This window comes from Elephantulus edwardii, unplaced genomic scaffold, assembly GCF_000299155.1.
Source record: "Elephantulus edwardii isolate Elephantulus edwardi_28Jun2011 unplaced genomic scaffold, EleEdw1.0 scaffold00063, whole genome shotgun sequence".
NCBI lineage: Eukaryota > Metazoa > Chordata > Mammalia > Macroscelidea > Macroscelididae > Elephantulus > Elephantulus edwardii.
In genome coordinates this window covers 15587526-15609154 of record NW_006399813.1, presented here as the reverse complement: position 1 = coordinate 15609154, position 21629 = coordinate 15587526, and the positions used below count along the sequence as shown (strand labels likewise).

Genomic DNA, 21629 nt, shown 5'->3' with positions numbered 1-21629 from the left:
GGTAGTGTACTAGGGGGGAGGGTTGGGAGGGGAGAAAAGTGCAACAATGAATGAATGGAAATCCAAAGTCTCTGTAAATTTTTACTGAAATTAATAATAAATTTAAATAAATTAAAAGAAAAAAGAAAATAAATGGAAGGGGAGGGGGGGAGAGAAGAAGAAAGATGGTGTTCCAGCTCATTTGAGGAACTAGAAGGGGCTGAAAGTTCTTGGGCTCAAGATAAGACCCACTACCCTTGAGTCAAAAGAAAAAAAAGTCTTGAAAGTACAGCCAGAATGCTTCTTGGAGGCAAAGATGGTGAAACTTTCTCTCTCATGCTTTGGACATGCTGTAAGGAGAGGTTCTTCCTTGGAAAGGTAGAGGGTCAGCAAAGGAGAAGACCCTCAACAAGATGAATTAATACAATGGCTGTGGCAATGGGCCAAATGTATCAAGGATGATCAGGATGGTGCAGGATAGGCCAGGTACAGATGTTGTTCATAAGTTTGCTTTGAGTCACACTTGACTCAAGGCACATAACAACAGCCCTTTGGCAGTTCCCGCAGAGTTTATTCTCTGGGCAGGGGAGGGTACTCCCACCTTGTCAGCTTCTGGGGGGCACAAGCCTTGAGTCAGGAGTTGAAAGAAGTGGGAGAGAGGACCCAACACAGCATTCTCAATTATTCTCTCTCAGTCCTATTTTATCAACTGCAAGAAGAATGGACTTTTATCCAAAGTTCTGCCAATCTGTTGAACATATACACATTGAGCATTTCATAGTTGACTGGTCAGAGCTGCTTCCTTTGCAAACACAGAACATGATTCAAGGAGACATCAAATCGCAGTAAAAAGTTTAGGGTAGGGATGAAGAAGCGAAAATAACTACTAAAGACGAAGCATTCCGCTGTGAGGAGCACCTTTAAAGGAATAAGTACAGGACCTTGTGGACAGGGAGATGATGCTCGGAAAGGTAGAGTTTGTTAAAGGAGAGGAAGACCCTTGACCAGGTGGATTGACACGGTGACTGCCGCAATGGGCTCTAATGTGTGAGGAAGTGTGAGGATGGCACAGGACAGGACAGGGTTTAGATTTATTCATAGGGTCACTATGGGTCATACTTAACGGCACTTAACAACAACAAGAGCTCTCTCCTTGACCGATGGGCGGCTGAAGCAGCCTGGAGGCAGCGAGATGAACCAGATGACACAACCCCATTTCTCCAGCATGCTCTCAGGGAGACCAGTTGCAAATGCCCCAGCTGAGAGCTCTACCTGAGCGGCATGGGGGTGTAGCGCTGCCCCCCACCAAACACATATCCTCCAGGCAGGGGGCAGATGGAGATATAAATAACCCTACAGGACTGTTTCTGTCCTCACAGCAAATGCCTCCAGTCATTGCCCAGATTGAGGAGGAAGGAACTAAAGACCTATGTAGATGAGGAGGAATGGGGTAGGGGGGGTGTTGAGGGGAGTGTGGGGGCTGACAGCGGAGCAGAGTGTGATGGGAAGAGGTTGTGTTTTCTCTCACCTCACAAGTGTGTGTCTCTGTGTGTATGAGGTATGTGTCTTGGCAGCAGGAGGAGCTGTCCTACTTTTTTACGTTTTAAATATGGCTATTGACTTACATACCTCCCTTTTGTTAATTTTTTTTTATTGGTTTGCAAATCATCCTTCACATACATCGTGTTTTATACACGTAGGCGGAGCTGTCCTCTCAAATATTCGTTCCCTCTCCATGCCCACTACCATCATCGTACTTTTCAGCCTCGTTCTTGTTTCTACTCAATATTGTTTCCACTTCCTGGTTCCTGCTGCTGGTCTCTGTCACCGCTGAATAATTTCTGCTTCCCATTTACTCTTCTGGTCAAACACTTCTATTCCTATTGGATTCTTAGAACATCTTCCACAGCCAGCCCCAGCATACGGTCCAGCATTACCTCTCCCAGCCTTCTGTGTCATATCCAGACCAAAGCAAAACCAGCTCCTTCGACATTTCACCAGCTTAGTTTGCACGTTCTCACCTTCCTGGCTCTACTCCTGTTTTCCTTCCATCTTCTCTCCTCCATCATGCCCCAGGGAAACCCCCATCCATCCTCCCCCACCCCACGATTCCCACAAGCTGATATAAGATCCCTCCATGGTCCATATCATATTGATCTTGAGTGAAGCATTTAGGCCATCTGGCTTCAGGGCCCACGTAAATGAGAAAAATGATGGCTAAGTTTCCTATGTCCTGTTGATGAGAACAAACGGCTCCCTTCGCTGTCCTAGGTCCCTTATCATATATTCTCTGGCCTCGAGTCCCAGCTCACATCCGTGCATGGTTCATTCCTGACTGACCTGCTTGCTGTCCCTACCAGACAGATGTTCACCTCAGAGACAAGGAAGAATAGACAAAGTTTCTCTTAGTCCCAAGTTTTAAGCAGTATAAACAACAGGCGGCCAAGCTCATCGATATCACAGCCACCCGCCTGAGTCTAGGATATGGCCGAGGCTCTGGATCTGAGATCTGGTGCTAGAGAAAGTGAACCAATATCTAGCATGCACACAAAAGTTCTGGAAAGGAAGGCCTGTCTTTAGGGGGGAGTCTTTACTCTATCCAACAATAGCTTGCTCTTGGCTAACAGATTGCAGCCAGGTTCTTGTTCCTTCCCTCCTCCTGTTTCTCTCCCCCTGCCCTTCTTTCTGTTCCTTGGACTACTTACTTGCCTATTATTTGCAAATTATAGCATCCCGCTCTTCTTTTTTTTTATGAAATTTTTATTTTATACTGGTTTAATTATAAAGTTCATATACATTGTTTTTCACACTGGACCTTTCCCCTTTCCTTTACCCACTCTTCCTTCCCTCCACCCATCAAATTTTGTGACCCTTTGACTAAGCTCCCCCCATCCTCACCCATCTGCTTCCCTCTTCCCGCCTTGGATCCTCTTACACATTCTACAAAGCATCCCTGCTCTTAAGACATGCCCAGAAGTTGTCATGTGCTACTGTAATTGGTGAGTGTTCATCACATTGTCACAGTTGAGCTGAGGTGTCAAAACCTCCCAAGAGGTGATCCTGGAGAACAGCTCTCGATTATCCTCACTGGTTGAGGGGGGTGTAAAGAGCTGCCTGAAGAGCTTGCAGGAGTGGAGGGGGCAATAGAAGATGCCAAGGAAGAAAAAGACAAGGCAAAGCAGCATTCTCCTTCAGTGTCTCACGGCTCCAGTCCAGCCTGACTCCAGAGGCCACTGCAAATTAATGCTTTCATTTCGACAACAACCAAAAAGCAGCAGTCAGTGCCAACACAGTGATGCCAGGTGTTTCAGAGTAGAACTGACCTCCACAGGGTTTTCAATGGCTGAATTTTTGTTTTAATATTGCAACTACTAGAATTTTAATAGTTCTATAAGATAATAGGCATAATAGTTTCCGTCTTTATGACAGGAAATCGTGGAGAATTGATATGCAAGGTTAAGAGGACATTTTGTGCACAGCCACTGGGATGCCTTTATGCTTCTGGATCCTAATGTTCCCTTTATCTGATTCTTGGCACGCCACAGGAATATCAGTGGGGTCAGAGGTTAGTTTAGCAGTTCGCTGGGCTAGAACAGATATCACACCAGTATGTTCATCTGACAAAGTCCCATGGCCGCCCAGCAGATTAAGTCCTGTGACTCTGTACACAGGACTTCGACAATTCTTTATTGTGTCTTCAGATGCTGCTCTAAGGTCACCTCCATCCCACCCGTCGTCAGTTCTGGCCTAGGATCTGCAACTCTGTCCCGCTACAGCCCTCCTGAAATCTTACCAGATTAGGCAAGTTTCTTCTGAGGCTTCCCTGGGCAAATTTAAACCTCCAACCTTTGCTTACCCATCAAGCACACCATGTGCACCTCCCAGGGACTCCTGTCACTGACTCCAGTTATTTACCTGACTCCAGTTAGGTTATCTGGCAACTCCGCCTGCCTCCTACCTCCAGCTCCTTTACTCTTTCATCAACAGACTCTACTTCAGAACCTTTAGACCACAGGCCCTTTCTCTGAGTGGCTGAACCTGAAAGAGATCATCTCAGGGTCATCAGAGGCCATGTTGTCAGCCTTACAGATGGGAAGAGAAGGCCGAGCTGTCTTCCTGGCCAGGGTTTCCTAAAATGACACTGCATTTTTAAAATGTAAAAACAACAACAAAAAAAAATAATCTCTGTGCTTTTCTTTGGAACATTTCCCAATACATACTCTTTTCCTAGCCAGAGGCATCCACCACATCCCCAAGTTGTGGATAATGAGAAAATATTCTTTTTCAGATCATAGTAAGACCTCTTATTGTATACTCTGGACTTGATTCTTTTTTTTTCTATAATTATATTTTATTAATTTTCATAAATGGACTTGATTCTGACTGATAGAGTCCCTGTGGTCCAGAGTAGAACAGCCACGTTGAGTTTCCAAAGCTGGGATCATACAGAAGCAGGCTGCCGCCTCATTCTCCCTCAGGGAACCATCAGGAGTCAGACTGCCAAGCTTTCAGTTAGCAGACCCGTGCTCAACCAATTGCACAACCACGGTGCCTTCCAAAATAGGGTAATAAGACTGAGAAGGGATGGAGTTCTAAAAATAGACCAACAGAAGAACAATAGGATAATCACAGCCTTTCTCTTTGCCTGGAGCCCCTGGGCATGCTTCCGCGCCCTCCTCCTTGGTTCTGCCCAGCAAACTCCAGTCCATCTTCCAAGATTTTTCCCAAACAGAAGCCATCCTCTGCAGGACATAATCCAGGTGCAACAAACAACAGCTTTCTGGTCTCTGTTAAAGTGCTCAGTTTCTTGTCACTTCTGGTTTACATATCTGTCTCCCCCACATTTGTAAGCATGCAGAGAGGGCCCTAGTGTCCTCTGTCTTTGTGTTCCTGTTGCTGAGCATAGCGCCTGACACAGAGACGGTGGTTTTCAGAATTCTATTTCAAATGACCTAGCCTATATATGGTGGTACAAATGATTAGGCACTTGGCTATTATGTAAAATGCTCATTCAAACTTATCTAGAGGTACTTTGGAAGAAAGGCCTGGTGATCGCCTTCCAAAATAATCAACCATTGAAACCCTTGTGGGTCCCAATTCTGCCCTGACACACGTGGAATCCCGTGAGTGAAGCTCAGTTGCATGGCAGCTGGGAAGAGGGCAGTGGTGGTGGGTCACTGGTAGATCGTCGCTTGCCTCCTGTGCAGAGTTTTCTTTTCAGTCAGTGCACCTGATACTCAGCCACCCTCCTGTCAGCCAAAGCTCACATGTCATAATGTGGAACAGATTTCCAGTCTGAGGCCTGTTAGGAAGCAAGGCCTGGCAACCTACTTGCAAAAATCAGCCATTGAAAACCCCGTGGATCATTGGGGTAACATCCAGTCCCTAGCTGATCAGAGATATGGTCCAGGACTGGGAGGGAATAGTTCTTTCATTGCAAAGGAGTCTAACTAACAATAATAATAAGAAGCCTTGATGCAGCCGTTAAGAAACCCAGCCACCGAGAACTGAAAGGCAACACACTCACTTTTGCCACTCAATCTCTGGGCAGGTCTAGACCTCACCCAGCTCAGTAGCAGGTGGACCTAAGCTGCATTCAGAGGACGCAGTTCTCCTGGCCATGCACTCTGGACGCCCCAGACTCCACTGCAGCCATGGACGCCTCAGAGAAGTGGAGGCTGGGCCGGCAGCCTCGGGCAGGAGCCAGACCCGGGCTTGGCTCCTTTGTGACCCGGGAGGAGCTTTGTCTCTGGACTTCAGTTTCTCCATCTGCCGTGGGGTTGTGGGTCTTAATTAGAAAGCTCTTAGAGATTCCTGAAAGGACTGTTATTGTACAGCAGCAGAAAGGGTATTATGTCACAGTGGTAGGAGAGCACGGCAAATAATGTAAACTAGGAATAATAAGGGCACTTATCCCAAAAGCACATTGATTGAAACCACAAAAGCTCCTTGGAACAGGACTTGAAAATTATAAAAGCCTGAGCGATTAACAAGCCCTGTGGGAGGGAGCCCATGCCAGGCTGCTTGGAGAGCTCATTCTGTCCTTGTTGGCAGGCTTGGTTTTTTTCCCTCAGGTGTTCTCACTTTAGCGAAATTTCCCTGCTGCATTGAGGCATTGAGGCCAATCTATATCTGCAAGGTTCTGGGAAGAAACTACCATTATTATTTCTACACTCCTTACATAAGCAGCAAAGAATTGGCCTCAGTTTATTTCAGTTACCTTTTTCATTCTCTGCCCGAAGACAAGTCCCTAGGTCGCAGTAACTTCATCATAGCTTTCGCCCCTCATCTGCTCAGCATCTGGATCACATCCGGGCCTGGCCGTTGCTACCTCCAGGAGGCCGCTTCCAGCAGATGTACAGCGTTGTGCTGCTAACCCAGAGGCGGTGCTTCTCTGATGGCTCAAATCCACCAGCAACTTCTTTTCAGGAGAAAGATCTCCTGTAAATTTATAACCTCCCAAATCCCACAATTCCAACTCCATAACGATGAGACTTTTGAGTCTTTAAATAAAAATAGCATTTGGAAGTGGAAAAGACTTTTAAATTTTGACATGGCAAACAGAGGGCAGAAGCTGCAAAGAAAAAAAATAGGGGGAGCTCTGGTGGCCTAGTGGCAAGAAGCTGCACTGCAATTCCAGAGGAACACTGTTCGAATCCACCAGACGCTCTGCCGGAGAAGGAGGCGCAATATCCTCCTGTACCAGTCAGATCTGATTTGACGGTACACACACACAAAATTAAAAAAAGAAAAAAAGAAAAGGTAGCTTGGTACACTTTAACTTGTGAATGACAAAAGTAGCATAAATCAAACTCTAAGGTATTTTGGAGCAACAACTTACAATATTCCAACATACTAAAAAATAATGTTCTTAATATAAAACTAAACCTGTTGCTGTCAAGGCAATTTCCATTCTTGAAAGATTTTAACAAATAATGATAAGAAAAATGGGCTGAGGACATGAAGAATCCACATAAAGAAAAATGCAAATGGCCAATAAATAGCTACAGAAAGCTAAAATTTGCATAGAAAATGGAAAATGTAAACAATAGAGTTGGGGAGGTGGTTTTGATCTCAAGATTAGTAAAGAGATTTCTTTTAGTGGTTAAGTGGGTGGGTTCATATCTAGTATTACTTAGTAAAGCTTATCATAACCACACTTTACTCTGTGCTGGCAAGTCAAAACAACCTCATAACAACCCTATAGACAACAGATTGAAAACTTGCCCAAATCCCATGCCACAGTTTCTCCTAAAGAAATCTTTGCATCTTTGCGTTTAGCATAAGAAGACACATATAACAATGTCCTGTTTGAGAGTGGCAAGCAATAAATATTGGGGAGGGTGTGGAGAGAATGGAACTCTCATACACTGTCAGTGGGGTTGTCAAATGGGAGAACTACTCTGGAAGGCAGTTTGGTGTTTCCTCAAAAAGCTGAACATAGAAATTCCATATGACCCAGTTATTTCACTGCTAGGATATACCCTAAGGAAAATAAAGCTGAGACAGCAATGGAGATTTGTACACTGATGTTCATAGCAGTCTTATTTGCAATAGAAAGAAAATGGAAACAGCCAAATGAGCATCCACAACCAATGGATTGAGAAACTGAAACATTTACATAATGAAACACTATGCAGCATTCATGCAAATCAAAACAACTACGAGATATCATCTCACCCCAGTCAGAATAGCAAAATTTAACAGAACAGCCAGCAACAAATGCTGGCGAGGTTGTGGAGAAACTGGGACCTTTATTCACTGTTGGTGGGAGTGTAAAATGGTGCAACCACTGTGGAAGGTGGTATGGCACTTTCTTAAAAAGTTGCAAATAGAGATACCATTTGACCCAGCAATTCTACTACTGGGAATATACCCTAAAGAGACCATAACTGACATCCAAGCAGATATATGCACACCCATGTTTATTACAGCTTTGTTCGCAATAGCAAAAAGTTGGAAACAATCTAAGTGCCCATCAACAAACGAATAGATAGAGAAGCTGGGGTATATTCACATAATTGAATACCATGCTGCATTGAAAAACAAGAAACTCATGCAATATTATTCAAAATGGGTGACCCTGGAGTACATCATGCTGAGTGAAATATCTTAGTCGCAAAAGGACAAATATTGCATGATGCCACTGCTGTAAAATGAGACTGATATCAGGGTTGGGGTAAGACTGAGAAAAACTGGATAAATTGTGTATACTGCACTGAAACAGATGAGGGAGAGAATAATTTGAAAGATGTATGATAAGGTATTATGGTTTTCACAAGAGTCCACAATTAAGGTTGCATAGTGGAATATACTTAGGGTGGTGGGAGGGGTGCGGGGGGGATTGTGTACCAGGGAGGGAGTTTTATTTTTCAAAGAGAGGAGCAAACCGGGGTGGGGGGAGTGGGGGGACTTGGCAGGAGAGAAGTGCAGCAATGAATGAATGGAAATCCAAAATCTCTGTAAATGTTCATTAAAATTATTAAAACAAAAAAATTACAAAAAAATACTATATAACATAGATGAATCTAGATAGCATTATGCCAAATGAACTTAGTCTCATAAGGACAAATACTGCATAAGACCATTATAATAAAAATAGTTTAACTAGTAAGATGTTGATAAAAGTCCAGAGGGAAGGGTAGAGACAAGGGGATTTAGGGGCAAGGGGAGAAATCATGGGGTTGCAGATTTTGGTGGGTGAAGGGTGAGGGTGAAGGAATAAGGAGAGATTTAGTGGGGACCTGAAAAGGTGGAGTGGTACTAGGCATAGGTCATTGTAGATGAATTTTATAAAACACAGTTTTTGGGAATGATGGTATGAAACATAATATGCATGAAGAACTATGTGAAATACAATGTATACAAATTTTCTATGCAAAACAACATAAAATAATAATAATAATAATAATAATAATAATAATAATACCCTGTTTTTAATAGCAGTCCTCTCTGTTTGTAATAACAATCTTTAGAAGAAACAAAAAAATAGCCACTAGGTAAACGGGTATAGATACATTCATTCATATTATAAATATAACTCAGCAGTAATGAGTGAATTACAGCTACACACATCAGCACAACATGGAAGACTGGAATATAAAGTTGAATGCATGAATTAAGCCCCTGTGATTCCTTTTATGCAAATGATCTGAGATTAGAAGTCAGAATACTGGCTCCCTTTGGAGTAATGTGAGTTCATGTGAGTAGCTACTAACTGAAAAGTTGACAATTCAAATCCACCAGAGGCACCATGGAAGAAAGGGCTGGACAGCTGCTTCTGAAAAGCCAAAGCCTTGAAAAATCTGTAGCTCAATTCTCCTCTCATAAATGGGGTCACCACGCATTGGAACTGCCTTGACTACACATGGGTTTTCATTTTTACCATTCACTGAGAGGGAGCCAGCAGTAGGTCTGGTGGGGTGAACCATGTCTTCTTGATCTAGTAGTGTGTTCACTTTGTGGCAATTCAGGAAGCTGAATACTTACAATAAATGCCTTCTCCACACACACAGCGCCGCCCCATTTATGACATACTTTAGTGGCAAATTTTTTTTAGAATTAAGTCCTAAAAGACTCTCAGTTGGAATGGGAGGAGATTGCTCATCTTTCTCCTAAGGACCAGCTGGTGGATTCTTATTTCCTTTCCCACCAGAACTCAAGAAAGGAAAGAATCCATAAGACAAAATTTCATTTATATGAAATAAATTAATGAAAAGCAGAATTGTATATTGTTAAGGCATACAAGCATATGGTAAAGCCAAAGCAAAACAACAGAAGGATAGAGATACAATTCAGAATGGTGGATTTCCCTTGGGAAAGATAGGGGAGTTTTATTTTGGGAATTTTTTTCAAGCTTTTTTTCCTTTTGATTGGTTTGCTTACAAAGGTCTTATACACTGTGTCTCACACTATTCTTTATTCATATTGTGTTTCATACATTCATTCTCATGCATTGTTGTTGTTATGTGCCCTCGAGTCACTTGCAACTCATGGCAACCCTATGTACAAGAGCCCTAAACCCTGCTCTATCCTGTGCCAACCTCATTGTCTCTGACACACCACAATCAATGAATCAATCCATCTCATCAAGGGTCTTCCTCTCCTGCGCTGTCACTTCATTCTCCCAAACATGATATCCCTCTCTAAGGACCAGTCCCTCCTTGCAACATGCCCAAAATATGTCAGTATCTTGACTCCAGGAAACACTCCGGCTTCACCCTCTCCAGGACAATCATATTTGTTCTCCTAGCAGTCCATGGTATATTCAACACTCTTCTCTGGCACCACAGCTCAAAGGCATCAATTCTCTTTCTATCATCCCTAGTCACTGTCCAGCTCTCCAATGCATAGCTTGCAATTGCGAAGACTATTGCCCAGATCAGGCGCACCTTAGTCTCCAGCCTGACATCATTGTTCTTCACTGCTCTGGAGAGGTCCCTGACAGCTGATTTTTCCCAATGCAATTTGTCTTTTGATTTCCTGGCTGCTGATACCAAGAGTGTTGACTGTGGAGTCAAGCAAACTAAAACTGTTGACTATCTCAATCTCTTCACCATCCATACTGATGCTGCCAATTGGCCCCGTGGTGAGAATCTTAGTTTTCTTGATGTTGAGCTTCATTCTATATTGAAGGCTGCAGTCCTTGATCCTCTGCAGCAAGTGCTTCAGGTTCCCCTCAGTTTCAACAAGCAGGGTGTGTCATCTGCATAACGCAGGTTGTTGATGAATCTTCCTCCTGTCCTGATGCCACATTCCTCCTCCTACAGCCCAGCATCCTAGATGATCTTTCTGCATGTGAATTGAAAAGGTATGGAGACAGAATACATCCCTGGCAGATACCCTTCCCAATTTTGAATCATGCAGTGTCTCCTTGCTCTGTTCTGATGCCTGCCTCTTGGTCTAAGCATAGGTTTCATGTAAACACAAATGTTCTGGGATTCCTCATGCATTATGTTTTATAAAATTAATTGCCTTTGGATCTTGTCTATCATTACTCTATCTTTTCACCTGAGTTCTTCTCATTTCCTTCCCTCCTTCCACCCCCAAAATGTACACTTCTGTGGTTTTGCCCCTACCTGTCTTCAGTCTTCCCCCTCCTTTAGTTCCCATACATGTTTTACTTGTTATCCTTCTATTTTTATAATATGGTCTTATTTTTACAATAATGGTCTTATGCAGTATTTGTCCTTATGAGCCTTTTAGTTCACTCAGCATAATGGTCTCCAAGTTATGTAGTATTTTTCTTTAAATGTTTGCTCCTAAGTGCTGCATAGTATTCCATTGTGTGAATGTACCACAGTTTCTCAATTCATTAAGGGAGTCCTGATGTCCTAGCTCGCAAGGTAGGTGATGGGTTGTTAGTTTGTATATTCTTCACATGTCAGAAATAAAATTTATCCACAATATTTCCGGCATCTGAAGAGCAAAGCAAATAAATTAAAAAGGGAAAAACTTACTCCAAGCAAATGACTCACACAATTGTGAGGACATGCAAGTCCCAAAACAGTGGGACGGAATGCAGGCTGTGGGTGCCTCCACTGGCCCACAGGGTTGAGGGAGTCAAGCTTTAAGTCAGAAACTTTAAAGATCAGGCTTTAAGTCAGAGACTTTAAAAATCAAGCTTTAAGTCGGAGACTTTGGCAGACTTATATCCCAAGAACCAGAAGTCAGGTGACAAGAAAAGTACAGAGTAAAAAAAAAAAGAGCTTTGCTAAAGCATCTATTTATATATTAGAGGCCGGCCACAAACCCAAGGGAACTGCTCTTTCAATTAACTGACTCACATCAGCTAATAAAATAGTAGGTGATAGCACTGTTAGGGACTGAATTATGTCCCTAAACTTATAAATCCCAATCTTTGTACCTGTGATTGAGGGCGCGCTGGTGGCCTAATGGATAAAGAGTTGTTATGCTGCCCACCCGAAAACAGACAATTCGAATCTAACAGCCGCCCTGAGAGAGAAAGATGGGCAATCTCCACTCATGTGATTTACAAACCCAGAAAACAAGCTGGAGGGTCAGCTATGAGTCTGCGCCAAACGTATGGGCTAGTGAGCCGGCATGAGTTGTTTTTGTTATGTTTGTGTTTATACTTTTCATCATGGTTATGAGGCAGGGTTAGTGTACAGTGTGTTTTGCATCAATCTCTACTGAATGTGAAGCGAAGTTCAAAAGAGACAAGAACTTCAAAAGAAGTTCAGAAGAGATAAGAACTTCCTTTAGGGCCAGCTTTTGGAGCTAGAACACCTTGCATTTCTTCCTAAACTGTGAGAAAATAGACGTGTTTGTTAAAGCCATCCACTTGTAGTATTTCTGTTAGAAAAACAGCATCAGTGGTATAACCTATGAATGTCACTGGCAGATCAAATCCACTAGCAGCTCTGGGGGACAAAGATGGGCAGCCTTGGAAGCCTGATAGGAAAGATGGCTATGAGTCAGAACTGACTCAATGGCAGAGAGTTGGAGGGTAATTTTTTTTTTTTTTACGGTCACAGAAAGCTTTATTATCACAAGAGGAAGTCAGAGAACACTGGAGGCCACTCACAGCTAGCATGTGATGTGTAATCAGGGAGAGGGGACACCAGGGGGATCCCATCAATCACCTCTGAGTAGTCTCCCCACTAATAGGTCTGCTTGGCTCAGGAGACACTGCCTTGAGGGCCTTGAACTACTGAGTGTGTGTGGAATTGTGGGAATGTGGCACTGACTGGCTCAGGGAGGTTAAGTCTTACTGAACAGACCTCCTCCTGGACAAAAAGGACATGAATATAGAACAGGGGGAGTAACTGCTGCACAGACATTGCCTTAAATGAACTTCTTGTTGTTGTGTAATGTTGAGTTGAAACCGACCCATAGCTGCCACTCCAGCAGGTTTTCAGAGGCAGTTAGTTACTCACTTGGGAGGACATTGCCCCTTCTCTCACAGAGCAGCTGGTGGATTTGAACCGCGTGGCTTCAGGATTGCGGCACAAATTCTTGCCAGTAGGCCACCAGTGCTCCCTTATACCCACTTTATCTTTAAGTGCTTTTCATCATGATCGTAAAATAAGAGAAGGGAACAGAACACTGGGTTCTACTGGACTTTTTTTTTTCCATGTGGAACCTTTATTTGTAACAGGAAGCAGTAGTTAGAACAGAATAAGGAAACATTGCATGGTTGCAGATCAAGAAAGGTGTGCATCAAGGATGCATATTCTTTCCATCCCTTTTCAATCTATATGCAGAACAGATCATTCAGAAGGCTGGTCTGTATGAGGAAGAATGTGGCATCAGGATTTGGACTTTCTTTTTGATAGATGCTTTTGAGAGTTAATGTGGGCAGGCCTTTCCCCTTGTTAACAGCAAGAGGCACGCCATTTTCCAGCAAGTCTCTTAAAGTTCTTGCTATCTATTATCTCTTATTATTTAGATTTCGAACAAAATTGTTGGAGTAAGAAACAGTACAGGAATCCTGTTTGATCTGGAAATTCTCTATGGAGAGTTCTCAGAGAACCAAGTTCCCTAGGCCTTTTAGTTTACCTAACATCTCTTCCTTTAATCTTTATTATGTGCTTCAATTTGCTTAGGTAATCTCAGACAAGCTTTTCTTGCTTAATGTACTGATTGAGGTTTTTCTAATGTAGATTTATAATCTTGAAATGTGCAAAGAACTTGAGTCAGAAAATCAAAAGGGATGAATTCTCTCAGAATTTCTTAAGCTGAAGGAACTGAAAAACAAATTCAAACCTTGTGTTGCAATACTTAAGGATGCTGAGGGCAGAACGTTGAATGACCCAAGAAGCATCAAAAGAAGATGGAAGGAATACACAGAGTCATCACTGTACCAAAAAGAATTGGCTGACACAGAATTTCATGAAACAGCATATGATCAAGAGACAATGGTGATGAAGGAGGAAGTTCAAAGTTCAAGCAGTTTCGAAGGAATTGGCAAAAAAGAAAGTCCCAGGAATTGATGGAGTACCAATTGACATTATTTCAACAAACAGATGCAGCCTTGAACATGCTATCTTCATTGTGCCAAGAAATCTGCAGGACAACTACCTGACCACTGACTGGTATTTATTCCCAGTCCAAAATAAAAATTTGGAGATTATCAAACAATATCACACACACAAGCAAGATCCTACTGAAGATTATCCAAAAACTATTGGAAAAGTATATTGACAGATAACTGCCAGTTGTGCAAGCAAAGTTTAAGAGATGCTGTGGCATAAGAGACTTTATAGCCAATGTTAGATAGATCTTAGCTGAAAGCAAGGAGTACTAGAAGAATGTCTATCTGTGTCTCATTGACTTTGCAAACACATTTGACTGTATGGATCACAACAAATTGTGGCTAGCCTTGAGAAGAATGGGAATTCTAGAACACTTAATTGTGCTTATGCGAAACCTATAACTGGACCAGGAAACAGGAAACAGTGTCCTCAGAACAGAGAAAGAAACACTGCATGGTTTAAAATCAGAAAAGATGTGCAGCAGGGATGCATCCTACCTCCATATCTTTTCAACCTACATGTGGATCATTCGGAAGGCTGGAGTGAGGAGGAATGTGGCATCAGGATTGGAGGTAGACTCATCAACAACCTGTGTTATGCAGATGACACAACCCTGCTTGCTGAATCGGAGGAGGACCTGAGGAGTTTGCTTCAGAAGGTCAAGGACTTCAGCCTTGAATATGGTTTAAGCTTAATATCAAGGAAACAAAGATTCTCACCACTGGGCCAATTGGCAGCATCATGATAGATGGAGAAGAGATTGAAATTGTTCATTATTTCAGCTTGCTTGGTTCCACAATCAACACTTTTGGCACCAGCAGCCAAAATCAAAAGACAAATTCCACTAGGGAAAGTTTGCTGACAGTGACCTCTTCAAAGTGCTGAAGAGCAATGATGTCAGCCTAGAGACTAAGATGTGCCTGATCCAAGCCATGATCTTTGCAACTTGCTATGCACCAGAGAACTGGACAATGACTGATGGGAGAAGAACTAATGCCTTTGAATTGTGGTGCTAGAGAAGGGTATTGAACATACCAAGGACTGCCAAAAGAACAAATAAGTCTGTCCTGGAGAGAGAGAATCCAAGCTGCTCCTTGGAGGTAAGGATTTTGTAACTCCATCTGACATACTTTGGTCATATGACCAGGAGGAAGCAGGCTTTGGAGAAGGACATCATCCTTGTAAGGGTAGAGGGACAACAAAGGGGAGAAAGACCCCAGCTGAGATGAACTGTTGACACAGTAACTGGAGTAATGGAGGAAGGTGTGTCAGAGACGGTGAGATTGCAGGATAGAACAGAGTTCAGAGCTATTGTACATAGGGTTGCTATGAGTCACGAGCAACTAGATGGCACATAACAAGGTTTTATCCAGCTTTTCTGTCTTCTCCTACAACTCTGCTCTCCTCAGTATTACCCTGATAGAGCTGGGGTTTAAGTGAATTACTTGGCTGCGGTCAATGATAGCCATCTCTTTCTCGTCCTGCTTCATTCATACTGAGATTCTGTCTGTCTGAAAACAGAATAGACTTCTCTTTTTGGAAGCAAATTTGGCACATTTGAAAGGCTCAGCTACATGAACTTTTGACTTCTATGTAATCTCCTTTCTTAACTATCTGTTCATTTCCCTCCTTTCATCTAGTGCTCTCTTCTTTTTCTCTTTAATGGGCATTTCCTTCTCCAGTTCTATTAAGCATTCTTCATCTATTTTAGAAAAATTGACATCGTTGGCACAGTCCTCAACTTTATCCATTTGTAGCTCCTCCTTCTCAAAGGAGTTGCAGCAATCACAAAAGCACTTGTCTTCTCCCTGGTCCTCCTGGAGAACCTCCTTGACCAATATGCTCTGGGAGTGCTCATCTTCGGGATTCGAAACTGAAGTGTTGGCACCTTCTGATTCCTTGGGGTCTGTAATCTTCAAGTCATTGATTACATCTTCTAGAACCTTTGAGTTCTCTGATTTCTCGCCCGTGCTGGAGTCAGTGGGGGAGGCGAAGCTGAAGTTAGCTGTAGGTTTTTCACCTCCCAGCCTCTGAAAGCTGCTGGCTTTTTTTTTTTAGATGTCAACGGCACATGCTGTTGTTGTTACTGTTGTTGTTAGGTGCTATCAAGTTAAGTATGACTCACAGTGACTCTATGAACAAGAGATCTGAACTTTGTGCTATCAAGCACCATCCTCCTGATCTCTGTTACACCCAGATTTGTTTGTTCTTTCAGCGGTCCACAGAATATTCAGTGCTCCTCGCTCCTCTCCAACACCACAACTCAAAGGCATCAATTCTTCTGTCATCTTTATCGATGGCGTTGACGATCATCCAACTCTCCCATAGATAGGAAGCAACTGAGAATATCATGGCTTGGTCAGGCACACCCTTAGACTTTAAAATGCTTGTTCTTTAAAACTTCGGAGAGATCCTTGACCTCTCAGCATATCTTCCTTCCCAATGCAACACGTCTTTTGAAATCTTGACTGCTGCTACTATAGGTGTTAATTGTGGATACAAGCCAACTCATAACAATAACATGGCACATAACAATAACATGGACCACTTTGAATAGTATTGATATCTTAACAATCATAAGCCTTCTGATCCAAGACTATGAAACATCTCTTCACTTATTTAAATCTTACTTGTTCTCTTTCAACAGTGTTTTATAATGTTCATTCCATAAGTCTTTTACATCCCTAGTTAAATTTGTTCCCTTTTATTCTCTTGGATACTATTGTAAATGGTGTTTTATTTTTCTTTTTAACAGTTAAGTTGCTTATTTCCCCAAGATATGCTATAGGCATAGAAAAAGAAAGAATAGTTTTCTTAACTCTAAAATTCTGAAGCAAAAAATAGAAGTTGTCCAAAGTGCAAGACCCTGTCAAGTATACAGTGTGTGTTGCTGGGTGCCGTTGAGTTGATTTTATTAACATGAGGTGAGTCCTCTGGCTTCAGTTTCCCTTGTCCAGTCAAAGAATAAAACCAGCTGGGAGATAACAGGAAGGTGGGCACCATGGAGGTACCAGAGTGCGTGGCAATTTCAGCATTTCTGAAAAGAGCTTTTGCTTGCTTGTTCACAGTCTTGAAATGTGCAGCTTGGCTAAAGAAAAAAACTAAAGGAAAAAATGAGGCAGGAAGAGAGATGAAGGTAAAGGTGGTTTATCAGGAGGTAGAAATAGTAGTTCCAGAGAGACACTCTTTGAAATGGGTCACCCTCAGCAGAAAGGAAGATGATGGGGTAGACAATGAGTTGTGAAGGGTTTATACAGCCTTTCGGGTGGGTTTTATATAGATGAGGAATAGTGGTGTTTTGGATCAATGGGATGATGTTGGAAGAGGTTCCCACTCAGGTTGCTCTTGGTGCCACCGAGTCTTCCTTGCCTGGGTACTTCCTACTGCACATGTCCACTTGTTGAGGCGTTGGCATCTTCCTTATAAGGTGAGGCTGACATACTTCTCAGTGCCGATTGGGTAGTCAGACCTCAGGTGCTCCACCTGACATTCACCTTCTGTGAAACCCAGCATGAAGCATGGCTGTTTTTCCTTTCTCTTCTACTCTGCCAACATCTGCCCCAACTCTACCTCACTAATTTTGTCCCTTAATAGTGCTGACTTATAGTAAGCATCCATGTGACAGAGTAGAACTGCCCCATAGGGTTTTCTAGGCCACGATAATTTCCAGGTAGATCACCAAGTCTTTCTCCCACAGAGGTGCTGGGGGAATTCGAACCACCACCTTTTGGTTGGCAACCAAGTGGCACATTGCTATAGGCAAATACATGTTTAGGAAACACATTTTAGTTTCCGCCTGACCACCACCGAGCAGCCACTATAGATACAAGCCCTGTGCAGCCTATGAAGCTGGTCACAGTCACCAAGGTGTTTGGTGCTTGCAAGGACAGTACACACAGGTGTGTGTTGCGTTCCAGAAATACAATGCGAAAGGGCCAGTGCCTGAGGGCGACGTGCTCACCGTGCTGGTGTCAGAGTGAGAGGCGCGAAGGTTGTGCTGAGGCTGCCACAGGATCCTGGGTGTCACTTCTATGGCTTAGGCCATGGGGACGATTTTCATTATTTATTAAAGTCTATGCTGTACTAAAAAAGAAAATAATAATAATAATAGTAAATTTTAATCTGAGTGGTGTATTTCTCTCTCCTCTGTCAAATCAACTCCTTGGAGTATCTCAGCAGGAAAAGCATTTACATGGCCAAGATCCTCAGCTGCATACACACCCAGGTCTCTGTCAACATTCCACAGCTCTTGACTGGGGTGATTGGACCAGGAGGGCAGAATAGCTCAGAAGGGAGGTCCTGGCACAGGCAGTGTTCATGGAGTGAAGGAATGACCCATTTTCCACAGCCCTGAATTTTTTTGAGCACCTGAGACTCTACACATTTCACCCAAATTATAACCAATCTTTTGGGAAATGGTGCAGTGGTTAATAATACAAGCTGGTTTGGCTAGCCTATGCTTCTATGTGGTGATTGGGGGTGCAGCAGCTGAAAGGGGAGTTTCCTTGAGAGTGTGATCCGCCTCCACTACGTAGATAGCTGTTCTGGCAAAGTGTGTTCCCTTTCTGGACCCTGAGCTCTTCTCATTGCCTGGGTTTCAATTCTTGGCACTCAAGCTAGCAGAGGCCTCCAGCCTGCTACCTGATCTGCAGATTTTAGGTTCATTAGCGCCTACAACCATACGAGCCAGCAAAAGCCTTAAGCCTATGGTCTGACCCATAGATTTGAGACTTGCCAGACCCTGCAATTTTGTGAGTCATTTCTTTGAATAACCACCCCACTCCTTGTTCTTTAAATGAAAACAGGTGGAAAACGCTATATAGATCTCTATAAAAAATCCTTTCATTACACATTCACTAAGCTAATATTCACTGGTCGATCTGCTCAAGAAACCCAGACTCGTTTCTGGGGTGGGAGTATTTACATAATCATCGTTATTGTTATCACAACTTAAAGTAACCTTGTAGGATAGAATACTGCTCCATAGAGTTTCCTCGGTTGCGATCTTTATGGGAACAGGTTGACAAGACTTTCCCCCCCATGTAGCAGAAAGAGGAAACACAAAGAATATCTATTTCCAGACAGACATGAGCATAGCTGGCCCCTGCCACAACAGATGCACTGTTAGCTTAGATTACCCAGAGTCCTGTGACATTTTGGGGGGACATTAGAGGACATTACAGAAAGGGGAGCATAACCCCTGCCCTTGGGAAGAGACAGACTCATGTGGTGATAAGGCTCCAGAATTTCCACAGAGGAGGGCTCAGTGGCTGCTTGGGTTGATGGAACCAGCTTGCCATGTTAGTACAGTACTTTACCTAAAACTGGAAAAAACACCAGATGCATATTTCATTAAAAGCTGATGCTCCCTTGGCTTACCTGACCAGGTCATGGATTCAATAGTGCAACAGACTGTGTACTCGGTCCAAATATCGCGGGCAATTATGTAAATGGGGGATGCTGGAGGACAATGAAAAGGAGTGTATGTAATTAAGCAAATCCACATGGATTTTAAGGGAGTTGAATTGTTTATATAAATTTACCCAACCAATCAACAATAACAACAACAAAATCCATTGCCATTGATTCAGTTCTGACTCACTGGTGATCTCACGTGAGTCAAGGGAGAACTGTGCTCTGTAGGATTTTCGATGCTGCCTTCCCCCCCCGCCCTGAAGCAGATTGCCAGACCTTTCTTCTCAGTTACTTCTGGATGAATTTGAACCTCCAACCTTTTTATTCCCTAAAGCTAAAGGAACTTTAGTTGATCTCTTGGATGTCTTAATGACACTTAGAAATATTTACCTCAAAGGAATGGTTCACAAACTTAAAGAAACTGGAAAGTTCCAAGTCTATAGGTTAATCTCCAGGCTAAAGTTTCTCCTAACTCACATAGCTCCAGAGACTGACAAACCCAAGATTGGTAGGTCAGGCTGCAGGCTGCTGCTGGCTTCCACAGCTGATAAATCTCATATTGTCAAGCAATATGGTAAGCCTTCCTTTGTATCAAGTCCAAATAACTGGAGATAAAACGATGGGGGTAAACTAGATGCAAGATTCAGATTGAACAAAAATCTAGAGAGCTTGATCAGATGCTGACAATCAGCTCTGGCTGGAACCCCCTTTCAACAGATCTCATCAAGAAACAATAGCCAAACCGGAGAATGATACGCAGCCAAGCTGACACACAATCTTAACCATAAGAGTTGGCAACTTTTTTTGTGTTTTCTATCCTAGGACTCCACTACTATGATAGGATAGCTTCCAAGTCTCATCAGGATACTGGACAAGGCCCTTGATGCAGTATGACTGTAATGGATGTAGGGCTGTGGATAGCAAGAAAACAAAGGTTAGTGTTAATTCCAGCTCTGTCATCTTAACTCTGCAAGTAGAAGTATATCTGGGCCACAGAGATAACAAAATCTACCTCCAAAACATGTTGCAAAGATGAAACATTAACATAAACATAATGTGTGCAGCACATACTAAAGGATCTCTGGTTACTCAGTGATTAAACATGCAGCTACTAACAGAAAGAAAAGCAGTTGGAACCCCTCAGCTACTCTGCAGGAGCCCTTTCTCCTTGACAAAGACAGCAGTCTTGGAAATCCTGTGAAGATTGTTCTCTGTCCCATAATGTCACTGTGAGTCAGAATTGACTGAATGGACTGAACTGGATTCTGTGGGGTTTGTGTCTTGGTTCAAGGAGCTCTGGTAGCCAGTGGGTAAGAGCTCAGCTACTGACCAAGAGATCAATTCAAACCTTCTAGCTTCTCTTCAGGAAGAAAGATGACAGTCTGTTTCCATAAAGATGACAGCCTTGGAAACTCTAAGGGGCAGTTCTTGTCTATCCTGCAGGATCACTGCGAGTTGCAATGACCTCTTTGGCAATGAGTGTTAGCACACACTAGGTGTTTAGTAACAGGAGCTATGTGATTTTAAATTGTTTGTGAGAAATTATTCTTGCATGTTTCCAGCTTTTCTGGTCTTCACCTGGGTGCACTCTGCTGTTCATGTCCCATGTTAACCTGAGCATTAATATCTTTTCTATTTTGTTAGTACTTTGGTGGCCTCGTAGCAAGAGGTTGTGCTGCAAAATGAAAGACAAGCAGTTTGAAGACACTAGCTGCTCCTCGGGAGAAAGATGGGCAGTCTCCTCCCATGTGATTAACTTGCCTCTGAAAACTCGCTGGAGGGTCAGCTGTGGGTTGGTTCCAACTCTACAGTACACAACAACAACAACATTTTGCTACTAAGTAATGAAAAATGACTAAATACTCAGTTGCTGTTGTTGTAGTTAGGTGCCACCTCACAGCAACCCTACTAACAACAGACCTGATCCTGTCCTGTCCTGCACCATCTTCATTATTTCAAGCCCATTGTCATAGTCACCATGCCAATCCATCTCACTTAGTGTCCGCTTTTTAACTGACCTTCTACCTTCCCAGGAATGATATCTCTTTCCGGGGTACAGTTTCACATATAAGATTCCCCAAGTATGTGAGATAAAGCGTCATCATCTTTGCTTCCAAGGACTACTCTGGCTGTATTTTCTCCAAGGCATGTCTATTCCTGTGGTAGTTCGTGGTCTATTCGGTATCTTTTCCAATACCAAAACTCAAAGGCATTGATTGTTCTGTCATCATTATTCAT

The 21629-nt window shown here is 42.9% G+C and overlaps 1 pseudogene; it reads right to left on the bottom strand.

The window, feature by feature from the left end:
- Positions 1 to 13372: 13372 nt before the first annotated feature.
- LOC102858757 lies at positions 13373 to 20991 on the bottom strand (annotated as a pseudogene).
- Positions 20992 to 21629: the final 638 nt, after the last annotated feature.